The following is a 15527-nucleotide window of genomic DNA, read 5'->3' as shown; positions in this document are numbered from 1 at the left end:
CACTGGGCGACCCCCCCAACCCCCGCCGCCCCGGGCCACCCCGGCCCCGCGCTGCTTGTGGGGGAGGAGTTCTGCTCGGACCCCACGCACGGTCCTAGCCCCAGCTTTCCCCTCCGCCTCCCGCGCAGGCGCCGCCGGGGCCACCCCCGCCGCCATGTTGCCCCCGCCCGCGCGCTCCCTCCCCCGCCCCCCTCCCCTCCTTAACTGGGCTCCCGCCCCCTCCCTCTCCCCCCACCCCCCGGTGAGGTCAGGCGGAGGCTCTGCCGCTGCGGCCGCGGCAGCTGAGCTCCCATTCCGGGGAAGCCTGGAACGGGGACTTTCGAAAATAAGTGCAGCGGCTTTCGGGTTGGGGTCCGCGCTCTCCGCCTGCTTGAGGGCGAAGTGACCAGGGCGAGCGGGGGGTGCGGAGGTGCGGGGGCTGGTGTCTCGCAGCCGGAGGGAGCCCGGCTGCGCCGCGCGACTGGCTCTTTGGCCCTCGGAGCGCAGCGGCGGGCTGACGGGCGGCGGGACGCGGGACGCGGCGAACAAGGTGAGGCAGGGTCCTGAAGTCGCAGGGGCTTCAGCAGCCGCCTCCTCGCCTCCGGGACCCGGCGCGGCGAGGCGGTGCGCGGTAAGGAGTTGTGCTCTGCACCAGGGCAGAGGGACACGGAGCCAGATGGGCTCTTTGCACGCCCCCCCTCTTTCTCCCTCGCGGGCGGGTGTGCGCTCATCCCTGCACCTTCTCATCCCCACCTCCCAGAGCCCGAGGCTCCGCCTGACGCCTCGGTTCTTTCAGGACCCCCGAACCCAGTTTTCCTTTGCTTCTTTGTTATCCCTCCAAGATCTTCTTGGCCGGGCTTCGCTGTCGCTGCCCCGATGGTCTGGGGTCCCTCCGCCCGCCTCAGCCCCACTGTCTCTTGCCTTCTAACAGTTTCTGCTTTGTGTCTTCCAACCCATCCCTCCCTCACGATCTTCCAACTTGGGAGGCTTTTGCGCTTGCCTTCCCACTCAGAAACACACTCCTCTTCCTCGAAGCTTTTAACTCCTCTCTAAACGGCTTCATCTCTGACTGTCTTGGCTTCTTTGGTTTAATCACAGTTGACTAATGATTTTCTTGGAAGCTTACTGTCTAGCCTACGGCTTACTGAAATTGATGGGAATGATCTTCCAGTATATATTAGCTAAGAAACTCAGAAGTTTCTTTCCAGGTTTCAATAACTTACTCCGAGAACCACAACCACTTGAAATGTATGTTATGTATGTTTGTGTGTATGTTTGTATGCAATCCTAGCACATGGCCCGAAATCTGATTCTTCCTCCATTGCTGAGCAGGCCTGAGGGAGAGGAGGACTTAGGATGCCTGCTTCCATTTCTTCCATCTGAAAACTGGGATGTTCATCTTTTATTGTACTCAGAATTCTAGTAGTTTGGGATACTCACTCAAGTTAGTGTAGGCTGTTTACTAAGCACACTGCATGGGAACTGCGAAAATCCGGGGTTAATTTAAAACTGCCTCTGTTGGGATGGCACCTGCCTTGAATTTTTTTTTTAAAGAAGCCAGAGTTTCTTGTGTACACCTCCTATTTGTATAAACCCTCAAGAAGCAGCATTTACAAATCACATACTTACAAAACACACTGCTTTGCTGTGGACAGGAGATTACTTTGCTTAAGTCAATTTCACACAGTACCACTTACTTTCTCAGGGATGTCACCTTCTCCACATGCAGTTGCTCCAGTCTCTCCCATACTGAGGCTCATATACTCACTTCCATGCTGAAATTAGTGAGTGAAGAAAATTGAATGGAGAGGCTGAAAGAGGAGGCAGGTACAGTGAATTACCACATGCTGTTGTTTGTGGCTGTGTTTTTTTGGGAGATGGGCTGTATTTAATGCTCAGATTTGAAAGTAGAAAAGTAAAATGATCGACCAAGCAGTTATGACATCATTTTACACTTAAAGATTGTAGCTCCTTGAATGGCGACTTTGTATCAATATCCTTAAAATTATAGCATTGTCTGCTTGATATGGGATCAGGTGTTGCGATGGACACAATGTGCATTCACAGGCAGTAATCTCGGAAGAAACTGAGTTGGGAATGAAGGTATGGGCCAAATTTCACTGTCCTTCTAGTACTTGCTTTGGCAGTGAGACAAGGAATGTAAGTTTCTGCTTCAACATCCAATAATGTATTTAGAAAATAGATGAATAAGAGCCTCAATTTCCCCTGGTTTTGAAATCTACACTTTCATAAGCACACTTTGAAAATCATGGTGTGACTATATGGAGTTTGAAGTCAAGGTTCTAAGGAAAGCAGTTTTTACGAGCAGTAAAGGCTATTGATTATCAGATTAGTTAGATAGATTGCAGATGATTTGTAGTTTCCCTCATTTGGTAAATTCCTGACTTGAGTTTTATTTCAAAAATGGAATAGAGTAGGGAAAGAGGGTTTATATTTATTGGGCCAACCTAAATCTCTGACTTTCTTGGCAACCCATCCTGGAAAGACATACTAACTTGCAAATTGTTTCAAGGAAAACAGTTTGTATCATTCTGTTAGTTTTTTTCCCCCTTTGTGATGATTACTGATACTAAATCTAAGCTAAGATTGCCACCAAATTGATCTATTTCAGTTTGCCAGAAAACAAAAGTTGGTTATGACTTCATCCTAAGCATTTTGCTCTGAATCTTTTCAACATGTCTCAATATGTATTTGATAAACCCACCTGGTATACCTAGAGGTTATCAGACCGGATGTTTCTGATGTCACTAAATATAACTGCAGTTTGCTAATGAATTGTCTTTTTAATTTTCTTTACATTTTATATTACTTTTCTTCATGTAACTTGACTTGCAGTAGTGAAATGAGACCAACCACTTTTCAAATTGATTTTGATGTTTAATAAACTACTACAACCTCCTGAAAGTATTTTTTTCTTAAATACAGTACTTGAAATGGATCTACTTTTACTGCTGTGAAACAATTTGCCAGGCATCATCAGATTTCAGAAAATGTAGAAAGATTATGGAAGAATGAACAGCCCTAGAGAAGGCATTTCAAAATTAGAGGAAAAAAAGTTTTTTTTCCAGTTACTGACATTCATATCAATCAGCTTTTAAATATATTGTTCATTCATTTATTAATTTACTTGACAAAATCTCTTGAGCAACTTCCATATGCGAAAGGCCTCTATTAGGCATGAGGCCCTGTGTCTTCTCACAGAGGCTATAGTCCACCAAAGGATAGAGACAACAAATAGACTAATGAAGAAGATTCTCACAGATTGTAGGAAAAACAGTGAAGGTAATAAATAACAAAATGTGATATGGAGACCTGGGAAGGGCTTATTTGGCAAAGGTGGTCAGGAAAGGCCTCTTAGCAGCAAAGATGACCTTTGAACAGAGACCTGAAAGAGAAGAAGGAATAAACCTACCTTGCGAAGATCAGAGAGCCAAGTAAGAGCCAAGGCCTTGGGGCAGGAAAACAGACACAGGGTGTTTGAGGAACAGAAAGCAAGCCAGGATGGTTAGCCCCAATGAGGTGGGTAGATGGGAATAAAGGTATTTCAGAGCCCAAAAGGGAGTTGGATAATAATAGAGGGCCTGGAAATTCTGAGAAAGAATTTGGATTTGATTCTCAGAACAAGAGGAAGCCATGGAAGAGTCTTTATTAACTACTTTCCTGTGGAAGGTCACCACTGGCTGGAAAAAAAAATTACTCGGTGGAAATAAATAAAAATGTGTTTTGCAGAGGTTGTCTAGCTGCTCAGTTGTTTACATTAAAACCTGAGGATGAAAAGCTTTGTTTGATATGTATGCTAAATAAGTAATTTGGTTCTTCCACTCTGTGTGGAAAAGGGGATAGGAGACTGGGAGCTCTGAGATGAATATGTCGAAAAGCAGTTTACTTTCCAGAGTTATCTTGTCACCTGTGCCCTGAGGTAAGTTGACATCAGCTTTATTAAAAAACAGACCATTGATCAGCCTAAGAATTTGTTTCTCAAAGAATGATGTTTTATTTTTTTCATAGAAATATGTTTCCTTTGGAAGGTTGGAGGTTTTATTTGAATATGAAAGAATACTTAGGTTTTAGAAATGGCATGTGAGATTTTAATGGGAGCTTGCCATTTTCTTTTACCTTTGCCTTCTCCAGAGGTTTTTTTTTTTAAGATTTTAAAGAAGTTTTTATTTATTTAAGTAATCCTTACACCCAACATGGGGCTTGATCTCATGACCCCAAGATCAAGAGTCGCATGCTCTTGTGAGTGAGCCAGCCAGGCACCCCTCTCCAGAGTTTTCAAATTGCCATTCTTTGAGAGATTAGAGTTACTCTATTCCTTGAGGCATAAATGAATTTAGATTTGATATTTATTTTGTGTCCTGAGCTCCTGCTCAGAAGCAATCCAGCTTTGAGGTCTGATTGACCCCAAAGTAGGAATTCAGATAGTCATCAACATTTCACAGGGGTAAAATTTTTAAAAGATTTTATTTATTTATTCATGAGAGACTAGAGAGAGGGGGAAGAGACATAGGGAGAGGGAGAAGCAGGCTACCTGTGGGGAGCCTGATGTGGGACTTGGTCCCAGGACCCTGAGATCATGACTTGAGCCAAAGGCAGACGTTCAACCACTGAGCCACCCAGATGGGGTAAATCGTAATATTTATTATGGGGCAATAACCTGCAAAATAATCTTCAGCAACTCTTGCAGAGTATACCTCCTACTCCTTAACTTAGCACTCAAGGAATCTTCATGGTTTGACCCAAGCCTACTGTCTTACATGTCTTTATTACTCTTTTACACAAATCCTCTGTTGGTTTAAACTGATTTTCTCCAGTTTGGAACTTTTCTGCTTAGCTTTATTCTTGGTATAGAGTAGATACACAATAACTGCTTGTTGAATGGATGCCATGCCATCATCTATTTGAGAAGCCCTCCCCTTTCTTTTCTGTCATTGCAAATCCCAATATTAGTCAAGGAACAGTTCAAATCCATTGTCCTATTTTACACCAAAGCCAATGACCCAATCTCTTCCTCTGATAATCACACACTTCCCTTGAGTAACATGATTACGTTTATTTGATACCTGGCTATCTCCCCACTGGTCTCTGACTTCATGAAGGCAACCTGGACCTTGTCTGGTTCGCTCCTCATTGTATCCTGAGCACCGGGCATTTGCTATGCCCTCTATAAATAGTTGAATAAGGAATAGATACTGTCTTGTGATGTTTCTCCTATTATTGTTTTAGATACTTAAATCGTTGAATGCTGTTTTACTTTTCACATATTTGTCAAGTGTTCTCAAGGTGTTTCTCAGAGGACCTGGAGTATAGTTGTTAAGAGCATAAGCTCTGTCTGAGGTTAGGCTGTGTTCCAGTTTTGGCTAGGAGGCTTACTAGCCGTGGGACACTGGGCAAATTGGTTAACCTCTCCATACCTCATATTTCTCATCTGTAAGTAAGATAAGGATGAGAGAATTTGCCTCTTAGGGTACTTATAAGGATTAAATGAGTCACCTAAGTCTACAACTTGTTGTTTGCAGTTGTTGAAATTCAAAAGCTCTGATAGCCGATAAAAATTTTTGTTTGGTAAGTGCCATACTCAGGTGGTGGCAAAATCTGACTTGAACTGATATGAGGATATTTATGGTCTTTATTCTATTTAATGTTAATTGTCATTTGGTTTTGCTGGCAAATTAGTATATTTATGGAGTAGTGCCTCAGACCCTACTGTGGTATTATGTAATATATAGTATATACAGGTTATTGCCTCTCCAAAAGCCTGGACATTTCTGAATTTGGAAACACATCTGGCACCAAGTTTTGCAGATAAGGGATTGTATACCTTACAGTAAAGTGCTTAAATCAGCACCTTGCACATAAGAAGTTGTTGCTTTTGGTGGTGGAGATTAGAAAGGTAAACATACAGCTGCCTCCTTCCCAGTACCTTTCTTATACTGGTTACCATGTAAACACGTGCTGATTTATTCATGCAACAACTCTGAATAGAGGGCTGGCTGTACGAGGCTCATTTTATCATAGGAAAACAGATATGGGTCATGTGATTGAAATGAGCCAAGGACTACGTCTTTCAATACTCTCTCATCTAGTACCATTAGGAATATTTATTTTTTGTTTTTCTTTTGTTATTTTAACCAAAGCATGCTTCTTTAGAGTGAGTCTTTTAGTGGGGAGAGAAGGGAGGATTGAGTTAAGAATTTATTTAATATGATTAAACACTTCTACTTTGCAGTTGCTAAATATTTATTGAACTCTTCATGTGTATGGAAATCAGTATTAAAAGCAGGAGAAAGGTAAAAACAAATGAGGCATAGTTCCTGGCTTTTAGTAGTTCCAGAACCATGCATGGTTACATGGGAACATGGTTGTCCATTATAATTCTTTGTTTTTCTCCATAAGTTTGAGATCATTAATATTAAAAATGTACAAAGGAAAACACAACAGACAATTGAAAACTCGTCTTTGTGTGCAATATATGGAATTGGTTTTTTAATAACTTTACCACTCCCTGCCCTCCCTCCCCAGTAATAGGAAATAATATCCCTATATGACATCCTGGCAATCTTTCATTTCTAACTAAATTAAGTAAAATATGATTTTTATTGTTCTTCCTTATCAATATTTGTAAATCATAATTGATACATTCTCTTTGTCCTTTTGCCTTTGTGGGTTTGGGAGTAATTATATGTCTCAAATGAGTTTTCAGGAATGTTCTCTACAGTGGAAAACTAGTTCTTGAAACCATTCTGCCAATTCATTCAACAGATATGTATTAAGTACCTATTATATTCTAGGCATTGCACTAGTTTAAGCAAATAGAATCTCTGTTCAGTGCTCATTTTCTCAAACTGGAGTACACTGGGTATACTGGATGAGCAGGATGGTGATGTGATAATGTGCCCCCAGGAGCTACAAAATAAAACAGCTTGTGTATTCTTTTTTTTTATGATAGTCACACAGAGAGAAAGAGAGAGGCAGAGACATAGGCAGAGGGAGAAGCAGGCTCCATGCACTGGGAGCCTGACGTGGGATTGGATCCCGGGTCTCCAGGATCGCACCCTGGGCCAAAGGCAGGCGCTAAACCGCGGCGCCACCCAGGGATCCCCAGCTTGTGTATTCTTGAGGAATCTGTTTTACACAAAGATTTAGGAGAACATTCACTGGTAGCTTATTAAAAATGTTTAATAATATTTAAATAGATTCATATACATTGTGCTTTAAAATGCAATATTCATATGAAAATTTGAGGTAAAACCTGGTACTTCAAAGAAAGTCTTGCACAAGGTCAGCTGTGGGAACCCTGGGGTGACCCTTTGAAAAGCACTAAGTAGGCCATAATATGCTGAGTCGTCTGTTCCTTTAGTCAAATGCCCAGACATTTTCATAGCCTTAAATTTTCATGGTGACCCTCAGGAATGGTAATAGACATTAGATTTTTCCGCCATGTTGTCTAATTTCTTTTAGTTCAAGAGAACACTCTGGTTGTTTGATAATGATCTAAATCTTAAAATGTGTTGAGTCCTAACAGAGTTTCTAATATTGGTGAGAAATAGCATAGATTGATAGTAAAGGGCCTGCCAAGGGACTGATCTTCAGAAGACAGGCTGTTAGAACACAATGACCATGAACTTAAAGCAGCACAATTGATGGGGTCAAAGCTTTGTCTCATCATATGAGTGCTTGCCTATGTCACTGATTGAAGTTAACTTCTGCTAACTTTAAAGCTGCTTTCATTTATAACACATACAGTATAGAGATTGCTTTGTTAATTGCTGGCTACTGAAATGTTTAATGTCAAGGTTCATGTGCTTTGAGGGTAACAAAAGGTTTCTAGAGTTTTAGATGGTTTTGAAAAGGGGTGAGCAGTCCATTGGAGGAATGCCTGTTACCAAGCAAATGATTTGATTTGCTCTAAACAGGAAAGATGAAGAAGAGAAAGGCAAGTGAAGAAAAGCAGTGAAAGTACGGGAGTAAGTCAAACACTAAATCTTTCAACTGATTTTGATTATTGCTGTCCCACTTTCATTGTTGTCGCCCCACTCCACAGTTCACAGGGCCTGCCATTGTTGTATTGTTGTGTTACTGCCCAGAGCTCATCAGGACATGGGTATAGAGGGGTGATTAAGGGATGGTCATTGTAGTCTTTGTGTCAAGTGCTTTTACATTTTACAGTTTTTCAGTAAAAGGGGATAATAGAGTTGTAGAGTTTTGCTTCCTGGTTCTATTTTATAAAAATGACCATAATTTTCTAAAGAACTTCGTGTCAACAATGTTCTCTGTTCTACTGCTGAATATTTCTCAGTGGGAAGGCAGTAGAAATCAGTGGCTAAAATCTTGAGCCCTGGAATCATAGGCCTGGGTTCCAATCCCGACTCTGCCTCTTGTTGCCAATGTGATTTTGGGCAACTCCCTTCACCTCTCCGAGCTTTGTTTGCCTCCTCTGTAAATAGTCTCATTTGGTGGTTTTAAGGAATTAAGTGAACTAATGCATATCGAGTCCTAAGCATAATTCAGGCTTCCTAGTAGATGTTCATATTATTGACTCTTTGTAGATTTAATGGCTTCGCTAGTTAAAACTTGTGGCATACTATAGGAGCTTTGCCACTTATATATGAACCAGAAATGTAAGGGAAAATTGTTTCTTTCCTTTATATTGCCTTAATCCCATGGGAATGTTATTTTTTGAACATGTGTCTGTTACACAGTGAACTGACTGCTTAGAAGTAACACTAGTTTTCTGGCAGATAAGAAAGTTTATGGTAACTGCTTGGTTTATTACTTATTCAAAGATGGTATCACATTGAATGCAAGGAAAATGTCAATTTTTTAATATGATTGCCTATATATGTAATTTAAATATATATAATTTAAATATAGTATTTAGCTTAATAGAATGTAAAAGTTTAACCTTCATTTTGAAGGGAAAGGGAGGTGCAGAAAAATGTGTGCAATAAACAATGTTGTCTTTTAAACCTGGAGATTTTTGGTGTTGTGATACTCAGAGAGGTCATATATTTTCTTGATTTATCTTTATTCCAGATTTCAGGTCCTCATAGAAGAAAATAGTGAGATATTTATGACAGTTAAACTACTGGGAGGAGGGGTAATTCTGTTTGAATAATGTCTTCTATAGATTTTGAGTTGTTATGATTCCCTTCAGTTTTTATTATAGTTACTCTAGCAACAAATCAAGTCATACTTTAGAGATGATAAAAGTTCAGTAGCAGTTTTGATAAGCGAATGGGTAAGTCTAAGTAGGTTATTGAGAGTGGTTTCCAGTGTTGGAGGGCTAGTATAACCTTTTGGGTTGGAAGTGCACGAAAGTAGTGTTCCTGCATTCCCCTGTTCTGGTGTTCTTTATTTCTGATGTCAGACAAATGATGAGACAGTTGATCCTTGGGTAGCTGACCTGGTTATGGAATGCCATAGGCATGTAGAAGGGAATGAACCAAGAGACGCATTGCTCAAGTAACTGTATATTCACTGTATATTTTGTCATGATTATTACAATAATGTACATTCAAGTACTTCAAAAGCCAGCTCCCCATACTAATGAGATACATCATGTATTAAGCAGTGTTACATGCATTTATAGTCACCATGATCATCATCATATTTGAACATGAAAATACAATGTTCAAAAGTATTTTTAGAAAATTAGACTTATTGTGTCCTCAGGTAATAAGCTCAAATGTTAAGGATAATGCCATTTATTTATAGAGCAACTTTCTTTTGAAGCATGGTTAATTATTCTTATTTTATTATTTCAGTGGAGTATGCACAATGAGGTTGAATGACTTGCAGAAGGTCACATCGCCTGAGATGGAGCTAGGAGCCGAATGTAGGTCCCTTGGTTTTTAACAAAGTGCTTTTTCAATAATAATAATGTAGAAGACTTGTTTCCCAAAGGATTCTCCTCCCTCCCTCTTCCTTCCTTCCTTCCTTCCTTCCTTCCTTCCTTCCTTCCTTCCTTCCTTCCTTTCTTTTTTCTTTTCTTTTCTCTTTCTCTTTCTTTTCTTTTCTTTTCTTTTCTTTTCTTTTCTTTTCTTTTCTTTTCTTTTCTTTTCTTTTCTTTTCTTTTCTTTTCTTCTTGATTTACTTATTTATTTTGAGAGAGAGAGTGTGCGTGAGCGCAGGCCCGGAGGGGCAGAGGCAGTCTCACAAGCCGAGTCTCCCTGCACTGAGCGGGGAGCCTGACGTGGGGCTCCATCTCAGGTCCCTAAGATCAAGACCTGAGCTGAAACCAAGAGTCAGAGGCCCAACCACCTGTGCCACCCAGGCACCCTGGATTCTTTCATGTTTCTCATCTCTAATTTGAAGGGGTGAAACCAGAATTTCAGTAGTGGAGAGTCCAACCATAATTTGGTACTTGTATAACCTCTTTTACAATTGTGGCATTTAGCAAAGTGAGTTTTGGGTTTATTAAAAAATTTTGTAAGCACTTTTGGCATCATATAGATGTTTTATTTAAACATTCATGGGCAAGCATTTGTTAAGTAATTATATGTAAAGCATTCTACTAGAAGGAAGAACACAAATCTGCCGTGAAATATCCTACAATCTAGCAGGGGCAAGAGAGAACATGGAGCAACTTGATAGCAGCCAATACTAATATCAATCTGTAGTTACTAAATTATAATAGCACCCACTATGAGTATGGCACCTTGTAAGTGCTTTATATGCATGAACGCATGGAAACCACGTAACAATGCTATGAGGTAGTGACTGTTATTATCCCCATTTTACAGATGAGAAAACTGAGGCAAGAGAAATTAGGTAACTTCCCAAGGTTGCACACCTAATAAGTACAAGAGTTAGCATTCAAATCTATGCAACAGGTTTTAGAATCTGTGTTTTTTAACTGCAAGTTTTCCTTTTTATTCTATCTCTGACAGGGGACATTGTATAAGAGCATGGTAGCTAAACAAGGTATGCTAGAAAATTTTCCGGATGAATACAGAGGAAGGATCAGAGTAGGCTGTTAAAGTTGACAAGGTATTTTGAATAAGGTACGTTTAAAGCAGATCTTACCGAAAAGCAAATATATCTTCTGAACCTTTTAATGCCCAAAGCTATGTACATGTATGTTGCATCTGTATGCACAGGTGTGTGTGTGTGTGTGTGTGTGTGTGTGTGTGTTCATTTTGAACTGGAAAACAATTGCAAGGATAAATTGAGAAGACTTTATATGTTTTTAAAAATAAATATGTAACAACTTTATAGAGCCATAATTCAACTACCCTACAACTGACCCATTTAATGTGTACAATTCAGCGGTTTTTAGTATCTTCACAGAGTTGGGTAACCATCACCACGATCAATTTTAGAACACTTTCATCACCCCAAAAAGAGAAATAGGTGTTTTGAAATAAATGTAGCCACGAAGGGAATGGAAGTACTGTGCCTGTTGGTTCTACTGTTTTTCTGGCAAAATGTTCAGAGATCCCTGCTCTGTGTAGCTCAGATCTTATGCTGTTTTTTGCAGTGTAGCTCTAACTTGCTGCAGAAAGCCTTCGTTTAATTTCATTTTAGTCATTGACTAGTCTTTTAAAGGATTATGTATTTATCTGATTTTGAATTCTAAATCCATATTGATTGTATAGATTTGCTCATTATGTACTTATCACAAGCATACCACTATTAGTACTGCATTACTAAGCCAGACTTGTATTTAAAAACAAAAGTGCTAAAAAAAATAAAAAGTAAAACAAAACTGCTAAACTCACGGTATGCATGGCTCTCTCCTTGTCTACACCTGTTTCTATAGTGTGCCAGAACCAGAGATACCTGAGGAATTTTATGTGTACATATTGGCATTTTAAAATATTTTTTTTAAACTTTTATTTTATTTTATTTATGATAGTCATACAGAGAGAGAGAGAGAGAGAGGCAGAGACACAGGCAGAGGGAGAAGCAGGCTCCATGCACCGGGAGCCTGACATGGGATTCGATCCTGGGTCTCCAGGATCGCGCCCTGGGCCAAAGGCAGGCGCCAAACCGCTGCGCCACCCAGGGATCCCGGCATTTTAAAATATTTTTAAAGATTATGCCTGACATAGGTTAGTAATGGTTAGATGGTGGAGGTAAAAATAATACTTCTTTTTTGGCCACGATGTAGTATTGGGATGGTGTGTTTTGGAAAATGTTCCATAAAATCTATTCCATGATGTTGTTACAGGTATTGTGAAGTAATTGGAACTTTAAAAAATTTTTCAGCTACTCACACTTCACTAAAATATAGTCTGTTGTTATAGTAAAGGACATTTCTGTCTAGTGGGAGTTACCAAACCAGATATCTGTGTGGTGCAGGAGGGGCAGGCTATTCCCAGTTCTCCATTAGAGTGATAAGTTATAGTCAGTGTTATCTTTCCAACTAAAAAGAGGCTATTTATTGTTTATTATTAAAAATAATCTTTGGGGGACACCTGGGTGGTACAGTCATTTAAGCATCCAACTCTTGGTTTTGGCTCAGATCATGATCTCAGGGTTGTGAGATCAAGCCCTGTGTCGGCTCTGCACTGAGCATGGAGTTTGCTTGAGATACTGTCTCCCTCTTCCTCCTCCCCTCCTGCTCGTTCTGTCTCTCTCAAATAAATAAATCTTTACAAAATAAAAATACAATTAATTTTTAGACATAATTAGATGTCTTGAAGAATGTAGATATCTTTTTTAAATGAGTTAACCTTGGATTGGTCTCTTCCTACTTCTGATTTCACCTGCTTTTCCTTTCAGAATGATTTTGTAATGTTATTTTATGCTTCTTCAGTATTTTTAAAAAATGCTTATTATATACTTGAGTTTCTTTTCAGGAGCCTAAGTAGTTTCATTTGAAATTAAAGTGACTTGATTCACTCAAAATGATTTGCTATGTTAAGTATGTGTGTGTGTGTGTGTGTGTGTGTATGTGTATATAAGTAAGTCAGTCGGAGAAGGACAAACATTATATGTTCTCATTCATTTGGGGAATATAAATAATAGTGAAAGGGAATATAAGGGAAGGGAGAAGAAATGGGTGGGAAATATCAGAAAGGGAGACAGAACGTAAAGACTGCTAACTCTGGGAAACGAACTAGGGGTGGTAGAAGGGGAGGAGGGCGGGGGGTGGGAGTGACTGGGTGACGGGCACTGGGGGTTATTCTGTATGTTGGTAAATTGAACACCAATAAAAAAAATACAACTGAAAAAAAATATATTTTAAACTGAACTATAGTTGACATACAATATAATATTAGTTTCAGATATACAGCGTATTATATAATGATTATATACAATAATAAATGCTCCAAGATAAGTGTAGGTATCATTTGTCACCATATAGAGTTATTACAATATCATTGATTATATCCCCTATGCTATACTTTTCCTCGCTGTGGTTTATTGATAAATGGAAGTTTGTACCTTTTAATTCCCTTCACCTATTTTGCCCACCGCTCCCCAAACCCTCTATTTTGGCAACAACCAGATTGTTCTCTGTTTGTTAGTCTGTTCTGTTCTGTTTGTTTGCTTTGTTTGTTTTTTTTTTTTTTTTTAGATTCCACATATAAGTGAAGTCATATGGTATTTGTCTTTCTCTGACTTATTTCACTTAACACTCTCTAGGTCCATCCATGTTGTAACAAATGGCAAGATTATCATTCACTTTATGCCTGAGTAATATTCCAGCACGCACGCGCGCGCGCGCACACACACACACGTTCCACATCATCCTTACCCATTCATCTATCAGTGCATATTGAGGTTGCTTCCATATCTTGTTATTGTAAGCGATAGTACAATAAACATAGATATGCATATATCTTTTTGAATTAGTGTTTTATTTTTGGGGGGGTCAATACCCTCAGTTGGAATTACTGGATTGTATGGTATCTCTATTTTTAATTTTTGGGGAAGATCCCTGCTGTTTTCCAGAGTGACTGTACCAGTTTGCATTCCCACTCACAGTACACAAGTGTTCCCTTTTCTCCACATCCTCACCAACACTTCTTTCTTGTCTTTTTGATGCCAGTCTTTCTGACTGATGTGAGATACTATCTTACCTTGATTTGCATTTCCCGGATGATTAGTGATGTTGAGCATCTTTTCATGTGTCTGTTAGTTATCTGTATATCTTTGGAAAAAAGTCGATTCAAGTTCTCTGCCCATTTTTAATCAGATTACATATCTTTTCGATGTTGGGTTATATGAGTTCTTTATGTATTTTGGATATTAACCTCTTATTGGATATGCCACTTACAAATATCTTTACCCATTTGGCACATCTCCTATTTGTTTTGTTGATGGTTTCCTTCACTGTTCAAAAGCTTTTTAGTTTGATGTAGTTCCAGTAGCGTATTTACCTTTTGTTTTCCTTTCCTGAAGAGACTGATCGGGGAAAACAGTGCTAAAACGAACGTCTGTGAGTTTGCTACTGGGGGCACCTGAGTGGCTCAGTCAGTTAAGGATCTGTCTTCAGCTCAGGTCATGATCTCAGGGTCCAGGGATCAAGCCCAGTATCAGCTCTATGCTCAACAGGGTGTCTGCTTGTTTCTCTTTGCCCCTCCCCCCACCCATTCTCTTTTTCTCTCTCAAATAAATAAATCTTTTTTTTTTAAAAAGTGTTTGCTACCTATTTTTCTTTTAGGAGATTTATGGTTTCAGGTCTTATATTTAGGTCTTTAGTCCATTTTGAATTTGTTGTACTATGGCATAGTCTCATTCTTTTGCATGTTCAATTTTCCCAGCACCATTTATTAAAGAGACTGTCTTTCTTTGATTATATATGCTTGCCTCCTTTGTCTTAATTGACCTTATAAGTATGGGTTATTTCTGGGCTCTTTATTCTGTTACATCAGTCCTGTGTCTTTCTTTGCTTGTGTACCAGTACCATTCTGTTTTAATTACTATAGCTTTGTAGAACTGTTTGAAATCTGGGATTGTGATTCCTCCAGCTTTGTTTGTTTGTTTTTTTTAGTTTTAATTTAAATTCCAGTTAGTTAACATGCAGTGTAATATTAGTTTTAGGTGTGCAATGCAGTGATTCAACACTTCCATACAATACCTGGTGCTCATCACAAGTGCACTCCTTAATCATCATCATCTATTTCACCCATCCCTCCCCAACTCTCCCAGGTAACCCTCACTTTGTTCTCTATAGTTAAGAGTCTGTTTCTGTTTGCTACTCTCTTTTTTTCCCTTTGCTCATCTGTTTCATTTTGTAAATACCACATATGAGTGAGATCATATGGTATTTGTTTTTCTCTGACTTATTTGACATAGCATAATACACTCTAGTTCCATCCACATTATTGCAAATGGAAAGATTTCATTCTTTTTATGGCTGTGTAATATTCCAGTGTGTGTGTGTGTGTGTGTGTGTGTATGTGCATGTATAGACACCACATCTTGATCCATTCATTAGTCAGTGGACACTTAGGCTATTTCCATAATTTGGCTTTTGTAGATATTGCTGCTATAAACATCAGGGTGCATGTATTGCTTTGAATTAGTACTTCTGTATTTGGGTAAATACCTAGTAGTGCAATTACTGCATT

The 15527-nt window shown here is 39.4% G+C and overlaps 1 protein-coding gene across 13 annotated transcripts in view; it reads left to right on the top strand.

The window, feature by feature from the left end:
• Nucleotides 1-242: 242 nt before the first annotated feature.
• The window catches only part of KLHL13 (kelch like family member 13), a 209917-nt gene continuing 194632 nt past the window's right edge, over nt 243-15527 (top strand). For 3 of the 13 annotated variants that reach the window (XM_038588147.1, XM_038588139.1, XM_038588131.1), the window contains exon 1: nt 243-529. The gene's annotated coding sequence lies outside the window, so the exon portion shown is untranslated. Of the gene's footprint in view, nt 611-1684; nt 1807-9767; nt 9839-10892; nt 11007-15527 lie in introns of those variants that run through there. The other 10 variants (XM_038588142.1, XM_038588133.1, XM_038588132.1 and 7 more) reach the window with 9 other exon arrangements.

The sequence above is a fragment of the Canis lupus genome, chromosome X, assembly GCF_011100685.1.
Source record: "Canis lupus familiaris isolate Mischka breed German Shepherd chromosome X, alternate assembly UU_Cfam_GSD_1.0, whole genome shotgun sequence".
Classification (NCBI taxonomy): Eukaryota; Metazoa; Chordata; class Mammalia; order Carnivora; family Canidae; genus Canis; species Canis lupus.
This window is presented reverse-complemented; position numbering and strand designations above follow the sequence as displayed.